This window comes from Ornithorhynchus anatinus, chromosome 6, assembly GCF_004115215.2.
Source record: "Ornithorhynchus anatinus isolate Pmale09 chromosome 6, mOrnAna1.pri.v4, whole genome shotgun sequence".
In the NCBI taxonomy this organism is placed as follows: Eukaryota; Metazoa; Chordata; class Mammalia; order Monotremata; family Ornithorhynchidae; genus Ornithorhynchus; species Ornithorhynchus anatinus.
The window spans coordinates 49,490,408-49,499,189 of record NC_041733.1 but is presented as its reverse complement, the minus strand read 5'-3'; positions in this window follow the sequence as shown (position 1 = coordinate 49,499,189).

Here is an 8,782-nt window from a genome sequence, read left to right as displayed (position 1 = left end):
GAATCAGGTTCAATTAGAATTCAGAAGTAGTCCTAGACAAAGCCCGTATCCATTCCGTCTGAGCTCTTAGCTACTTTAGAGAAATGCATTTTCCATTTGAAAATCCTTGATAGGATTTCTCTATGCGATCCACTGCAAGTCTTTGCTCGTCAGAACCAGGTCAAAGCAGCTTCAACAGAAGTCATTTCCCTTCTCTTTTTAATTTCACATATTTTCACATTTCACACTTTCACCCACAAAACACCCTGTAGGGTCGGCACTTGTAAATTCCATTTTCCAAAATATTCTTTCCAGGCAAACCTTTGGCATTTTCCCCATCTACTCCTTCTCTTTCCCATGCAAGATCCTCAAATCAATCAATGGATGATATTTCCTGGACACTTTGGAGAATACAATGGAGGCAGCAGAGATGATTCCTGCCCTGGAGGAGCTTAGAATCAAGTGGGGGAGGCAGGTTGATTTATTACTTCCTCCTCTCTGTAATTCATTTGCTTATTTGCTTATAGAGAAGCAGCGTGGCTTGGTGGAAAGGGAACGGGCTTGGGAGTCCGAGGTCGTGGGTTCTAATCTCGGCTTCTCCACTTATCAGGTGTTTGACTTTGGGCAATAATAACGTTGGTATTTGTTAAGCACTTACTATGTGCCGAGCACTGTTCTAAGCGCTGGGGTAGATACAGGGCGATCAGATTGTCCCACATGAGCCTCACAATCTTAATCCCCATTTTACAGACGAGGGAACTGAGGCACAGAGAAGTGAAGTGACTCGCCCACAGTCACACAGCTGCCAAGTGGCAGAGTCGGGATTCAAACCCATGACCTCTGACTCCCAAGCCCAGGCTCTTTCCACTAAGAGCAAGTCCACTAAAGGCAAGTCACTTCACTTCTCTGTGCCTCAGTTACCTCACCTGTAGGGATTAAGACTGAGCCCCGTGCGGGACGACCTGATTGGTTTGAATCCACCCCAGCGCTTGGAACAGTGCTTGGCACAGAGTAAGCACTTAAGAAATACCATCATCATTATTATTATTATTATTTACTCCCAAATAGGAGAAAGATGGAAAAGGGAATACATACTGGCCTTAGTCAGAGAGAATGAAGATATGAACCTAAAAGCCATAGGCAGCTGTGAGAACATCAGGGATCAGTAGGCACCGAGGTGATGAAGTGACATTTGTGAGGGAAGTAAATTGGGGAGATTAAAGGTCAACCAGGGAACACTTCCTGGAGGAAAGAGGATTTCAGAAGGAGTTTGACGGAGTGGGGTTGTGTCGGATGTGAAACGTGTGTGTGTGTGGGGGGGGGGGGGACTTCCAGGCAGGAGATAGGACGTCAGCCCGGGCTCAAAAGTGAGACAGAGGCCAGCAAGGCGCGTGGGGAGAAAAAGAGAGTGTGATCTGGGGTGTAGTGGGAGAAGAGAGGAAAGAGGAAGGAGGGAGAGAAGTGAATGTTATTTCAACCATCAAACCATTAAGGGCAAAGTGACCTAGTGAAAAGGGCTGGGCCTGGGAGTCAGAGGACCTGGATTCTAATCCCAGCTCAGTCAATTGCTTGCTGTGTGAACTTGGGCAAGTCACTCAACTTCTCTGTGCCTCAGGTTCCTCAACTGTAAAATGGGGATTAAAACCTATTACTTCCTCCTTGGACTGTGAGTTCACCGTGTGTCAGGGACTGTCCCCAACCCGATCAAACTGTATCTACCCCAGCACTTGGAACAATGCTTGACACATAGTAAGCGCCCAACAAATACCAGTCTGTCAGTCAGGCAATCATATTTATTGAGTGCTTACTATGTAGAGGGCACTGTACCGAGCTCTGGGGAGAGTACAATATAACAAAGTCCCCGCTCATAACGAGCTTACAGCCTACCATAATGCCATAATAATTGTAATACAACACAATACAATTTATAGGAAATGATATACAATACAAGCAATATTACTGAGCACTAAACTGTAAGCTAGTTGTGGGCAGGACATGTGTCTGTTTATTGTTCTATTGTACTCTCCCAGGCGCTTAATACAGTGCTTTACCCATAGTAAGTGCTCAATAAGTACTACTGAGTGAATGGACTGTGTGCAAAGCACCGTGCTCAGAGCATTGCAGCATACAAAACACCATCCCTGCCCTCCAAATAGTGGCATTCATCCCTCCTCTATGCCAACTTCCTTCTAGAACTGTACAATCACCGTTTTGTCTTCCTCATCATTCTTCCCAACTCCAGCCTCTCCCCACTCCGGCTCCATGACGCTGTCGATCGAAGCATCAGTGGAGTTCATCAAGCGCCTAGTATACAAAGAGCACTATACTAAGCACTCGGGAGAGTAAAATACGATGAATTGATAAACGTGATCGCTGGGGACAAGGAGATTTCAGTCTACAGGGGAGACGGACATAAGAATTCCAAATCCCGGTTCGACGGCAAGCAATTCCCCGATCAGAACCCTCCAACGACAACCCACTTCTTCTCTGCATCAGCCCAAACACATTCGTCACTGGCTTCAAGCCTCTCCACTGACCTTCTCCATTTTACCAATTAATGTCAATGATTTCTGCCTATGCTACCTGTCCCTCCCCTTAGAATCATGCTGGTATTTGTTAAGCGCTTACTATGCGCAGAGCACTATTCTAAGCACTGTGGTAGATACAGGGTAATCGGGTTGTCCCACGTGAGGCCCATTTTACATATGAGATAACTGAGGCAAAGAGAAGTTAAGTGACTTGCCCACAGTCACACAGCAGATAAGTGACAGAGCTGAGATTCGAACCCATAATCTCTGACTCCCAAGCCCGTGCTCTTTCCACTGAGCCACGCTGCTTCTCGACTCTGTTGCACTGTTTCACTGTACTCTCCCAAGTGCTTAGTACAGTAGTCTGCGAAAAATAAGTGCTCAATAAATACGATCGGTTGGCTGGGAAAACAGCAGCTCATATTTTCGGGGTGACAGTCTCCTTTGTTTCACAAGCGATCTTCGCACCCTCAATTATTATTATTCCTTTATAGTAGTAATCAGTGATGAGAAGAAATGGATTCATTAGCACAGCAAGATATAGATAGACCAGGACAGAAAAGACCCTATAGGTATCTAGGGGATGGAGAATGAAAGTTACCTGAAGGGGGGAGGACAGACTGGTTAATGGCGTGCTTTCTTGAGGACTCAGACGACATCTTCACGTTCAATAGACATTCCTTGCTCCCGTTATTACCGCAGCCTGGATCTCCTTCCCCTTGACCCCGCTCCCAGACCTCAGCCCTCTTCATAGCCTTCGGTTTTCTACTTACTCCAGAAAGTCATTCCTAATGGATTCCCCACAACCCGTCTCCTGTCAGTGAAACAGCTGCTCCTCACATTCATGTACTTGTACTTGTTGTCAGCACAAATTTACCCTGGGCAAGTCACAACTCTCCTGTGCCTCAGTTTCCTCATCTGTAAAATGGGGATTCACTCCCTGTTTCCCCTCCTACTTAGACAGTGAGTCCCACGCGAGACAGGGCGTGTTTTCTCCCTCGTTATTTTGTGTCTACCCCCCAGATCTCACTATAGTTCTTGGAACGTAGAGAAGCAGGTTAGAAAATAGGCCCTGGAGTCCGAAGGGCCTGGGATTTAATCCGGACTCCGCCACCTGTCTGCTGTGTGACTGTGGGCGAGTCGCTTCAATTCTCTGGACCTCGGTTACCTCTTTTGAAAAATACGGATTAAGATCGTGAGCCCCGGGTGGGACGGGGACTGTGTCCAACTTGATTAGCTTGTATCTCTCCCAGTGCTTAGTACCGGGCCAGGGACGTAGTCAGCACTTAACAAATACCATAAAAAAAGATCATCGCATAATCCTAACATAGAGAGGCAGATCTGAAACAAAACTTCATGAACTATTTTTTTTGTTTAATCTGGAAAGGAATTTGGTCTATAAATAATGAGCACTGATTGTTTTGGAACGCAGATCTTCTGTAAATGGTTTTAACTAAACCTATCATTCGTTTTCATGGATGTAATCTTCTGTTAGAAAATGAATTTCAAGGTCGTGGGTTTTGCTGTCTTCCATAAATCCTAATTTCACCAGTAGACAGACTCTGGGGGAAATATGTCTGCAGAAATTTGGTATCGAATATTGTGATGATGATCATTCTATAGAATTTTAAACAACCTCGCGGCTTATGTGAAAGGAATCGCTGCCTTAATAAAAGCAAATCCCGACGCTTTAATACAAATATATTTTAAAGTAAATTATCCATTCAAAGGGTCGTTAAATATATATGGATCACTCGCTCGGCTATAAATCAAACTTGCAGTGCTATTTAGTATTTCTACCTGGCGCTTGAAGAGACGGGCGGACGACGGCCGGATCTTGGAGAATAACCGGATAACGGGTCAGTGAAGACTGCGGCGGCTTCTGCAGCACAAATCTGCTGTTGTGACACTGTGCGTCATGGTGTCACCACTGTGCTGTGGACGCTCAGAGAAGCGGCACGGCGTCGTGGATAGAACACGGGCCCGGGAGCCGGGAGGTCGTGGGTTCTCATCTTTGGCTCCTCCACCTGTCTGCTGCGGGGCTTCGGGCAAGTCGCTTCACTTCTCTGGGCCTCAGTTACCTCATCTGTAAAATGGGGACTGGGACTGTGAGCCCCACGTGGGACACGGACTGTGTCCAGTCCGACCCGCTTGTAAACACCCCAGCGCTTAGTACGGTGCCTGGCACATAGTGAGCGCTTAACAAATACCGTCATTATCACTAGTATTATTATTATTATTTTGTCTGTCCGGGGGTTCTGAAGGCCCTGACGGGCATTATTAGCACCGAGCCACAACCCTGCCCACTTGGTGCCACGTGGCACTCGGCCCCAACGAGCAACCGACACCAGGGAAGAGAGCGTGCTAGTGATGTTTCTCAAACCACTGGCTCTTGATTCAATTCCTCTGAGGAGGTGCTAGGTCTTGAGGGCTCGGGAAAGCAGCAGGACCGAATGGAAAGAACAGAGGTCTGAGGAGTCGGAAGACCTGGGTTCTAATCCCGGCTTGGCCATTTGCCTCTTGGGTGACCTTGAGTAAGTCACTTGACCGCCCTGTGTCTCCGTGACCTCAACTTTACAAAGGGGATTGAACACCCGTTCTCCCTTCCCCTTAGACTCTGAGCCTCGTGTAGGATAGGGACAGAGTCTGCCCTGATTAAACTCTATCTACCCCAGCACTTAGACAGTGCTTAGCACATAGTAAGGGCCTACCTCGAGCTCGCCTATCTCACCGACGAAGTCTCACCCACGTCCCGCCTCTAGCCTGGAACGCCCTCCCGCCTCATATCCTACGGACAATATCCCCCATTTCAAATCCTTACGCAAGACACGTCTCCTCCAAGATGCCTAAGCCCTCATTTCCTCTTCTCCCACTCCATTCTGCCTCGTGCTGACTTGCTCCCCTAATTCATCCTCTCACCCAGCCCCCCGGCATTTATGTCCATATCTTAATTTATTCATTTCTATTAACATCTGTCTCCCCCTTAATGCCTATGAGCTCCTTGTGGACAGGGAATGCGTCTGTTTATCGCTATATTTATTGTACTCTCCCAAGCACTTAGTAAAGTGCTCCGCACACAGTAAGCACTCAATAAATATCACAATTCTTCCTCTCATTATTATTGGATCAAGACTGGTCTATCATTGATGACGGGTGACAGAGCTGATTATGGGCAGGGAGCAGGGTGGCTAATTCTGCCGCATTATATCCGCCTCCACCTCTAGACCGAAGGCTTGCTATTGGGAGAGAGCGTGTCGGCTAATTCTGTTGTACTGGACTCTCCCAAGTGCTTGGTACGGTGCTCTGCACAGAATAAGCGCTCTGCAAATACAACTGATTGGTGGATTGAGAGTGTATTCTCTCAACCCCTTGGAAGAGCACTCCGCATATAGTAAGCGCTCCGTAAATACCATTGATCGAGTGAGATGGCGGCCCACGTAGAGGCTTAACCGGCTCCAACCCACAGAAAGGTCGAAAACAGTTTTTAACCATCCCATCGTACCGTATCTACCTCGCGCCGTTGGTCCGAGGCCTTAAAACCGGCTCTGCATATCTGATCTCCTCACGGCCGCATATGGCGATCTTTACGGTTCTCTCGGATGTGATAAACACCGGGTCATCACGGCAGGGAATCTTTGAAAAATAAATCTGATGGAAAATAATATTACAGATATAATTCCTTGCTGCAATAAGCATTCACTCATTAGTTCCACAGTAAACATTTGATCCAATTCCTGGCTTTCGCTTTGTTTGGAGCAATCCAATTTCACGAAAAAGATGAGGTTGTGGACAAGGGGGCAGGAAAACGAGATGAAGCGATAAACCCGTTCTCCCTCCTAATTATTAGACTGTGAGCCCCGTGTTTACTGGTTATCTTGAACCCACTCCAGGCTTGGCACATAATAAGTGCTTAACAGATGTGCTTAATATGCTTAATGTGCTTAATATGTGCTTAACAGATACTCTCTAGGCTCTAAGCTCCCTGTGGGCAGGGAAAATGTCTATTTATTCCTTCATTCAGTAGTATTTATTGAGCGCTTACTATGTGCAGAGCACTGTACTAAGCGCTTGGAATGTACAAGTCGGCACCAGAGTGTCCACCAACCCTACTGTTCCAAGCGTTCAGTGCGGTGCTCTGCACAAAGTAAGTGCTCAATAACTATGAGTGATTGATTGAGATACTATCGTTTTAAAAGCAACTTTGCTCTTCTCGGTTCAGGAGAAGCCAGCTCCCAAACTTTAGGACCTAAAGGAGACCACTGGGAAACTATCAATCAATACTATTTATTGAGCGCTCACCACGGGCAGAGCAGTGTTCTAAGCGCTTGGGGGAGGACAATCCAATGGAGTTGGTAGACACGTTCTCTGCCCACAAGGAGCTGAGAGCGTAGGGGAGCGTCTCTGATCAATCAACAGTATTTATTGAGTGATTACCGTGTGCAGAACGCTGAACGAAGCCGTGATTACCACTCTAATGTATTTCAGAGGGATGCATTTTCATGACTCGCTGGACTCTCCCTTTACAAGCCTCTCTTCTCCAACCAACTCTACCACAATCAATCATATTCATTCAATAGTACTTATTGAGCACTTACTATGTGCCGAGCACTGTACTAAGCGCTTGGAATGTACAAATCGGTAACAGATAGAGACGGTCCCTGCCCTTGGACGGGCTTACGGTCTAAGCGTACCTACTGGGCCACGCCGTTTCCCTTCTAAAAGTCACCTCCTCCAGGAGGCCTTACTTCACTATGCCCCTTCTCACAGACCAAGCCACCCCATCCACCACCCTCAGAATTTCAACGCATAATCCATCTTCCTGAGGGCACAGCATCACCTAAAGGATAAAGCACGGGCCTGGAAATCATAAAGACCTGGGTTCTAATCCCACCTCTTCCACCCGCAAACTGGGTGACCTGGGGCAGGTCTCTTCATTCCTTTGGGCCTCAGTTAAAAAAGGGGATTAAGAGTGCGAGCCCCACCTGATTGCCTTGTATCGGCCCCAGTGCTTTGAATAGTGCTTGGCACAAAGTAAGCGCTTAATAATAATGTCGGTATTTGTTAAGCGCTTACTACGTGCCAAGCACAGTTCTAAGCGCTGGGTAGATACAAGGTAATTAGGTTGTCCCTCGTGGGGCTCACAGTCTTAATCCCCATTTTACAGATGAGGTAACTGAGGCACAGAGAAGCGAAGTGACTTGCCCACAGTCACACAGCTGATAAGTGGCAGAGCCGGGATTAGAACCCATGACCTCTGACTCCCCAGCCCATTATTATTATTACTATTATTATAATGCCACATCCGTCTTTTCGCGGACATACCTATGCTCCTCACCCCCTAAGCCACAGCACTTTTATCCATATCTTTAAATTATATATCACAAATATATTATTCATTCATATTAATGTTGGTCTCCCCCGCTAGATTATAAGCTCGTTAAGGGCAGGGGACATTTCGACTGATTCTGCTGTGCTCTCCCAGGCTCTTAGGACAGTGCTCTGCAAATAGTAAGCGCTCAACAAATATGATAGTCTGAGTGATTTGCCGCATAGAGTCCCGTACACAAAGGCACCGTCTTCGAGTCTCCGCACCTGGAGAGAGATCCGCCCTTTCCTCTCCACCCAGACGGCTACCTTACCGTTACGGGCTCTCGTTATATCCCGGCTAGACTACCGGGTCGGCCTTCTCTCCGACCTCCCTTCCTCCTCTCTCGCCCCGCTCCGGTCTATTCTTCACTCCGCCGCCCGGCTCATCTTCCCGCAGAGACGATCTGGGCCTGTCACTCACCTTCTTAAACAACTCCGGTGGTTGCCTATCGACCTCCGCTCCAAACAGAAACTCCTCACTCTAGGCTTCGAGGCTCTCCGTCACCGTGCCCCTTCCTACCTCTCCTCCCTTCTCTCTTTCTACCGCCCACCCCGCACGCTCCGCTCCTCCGCCGCCCGCCTCCTCGCCGTCCCTCGGTCTCGCCCGTCCCGCCGTCGACCCCCGGGTCGCGTCCTCCCGCGGTCCCGGAACGCCCTCCCTCCTCACCTCCGCCAGACCGATTCTCTTTCCCTCTTCGAAACCCTACTTAAAAATCACCTCCTCCGAGAGGCGTTCCCAGACTGAGCTCCTCTTCCCCCTCTACTCCCTCTGCCATCTCCCCTTTACCTCTCCGCAGCTAAAGCCTCATTTTCCCCTTTTCCCTCCGCTCCTCCACCTCTCCCTTCCCATCCCCACGGCACCGTACTCGTCCGCTCGACTGTATATATTTTCGTCACCCTATTTATTT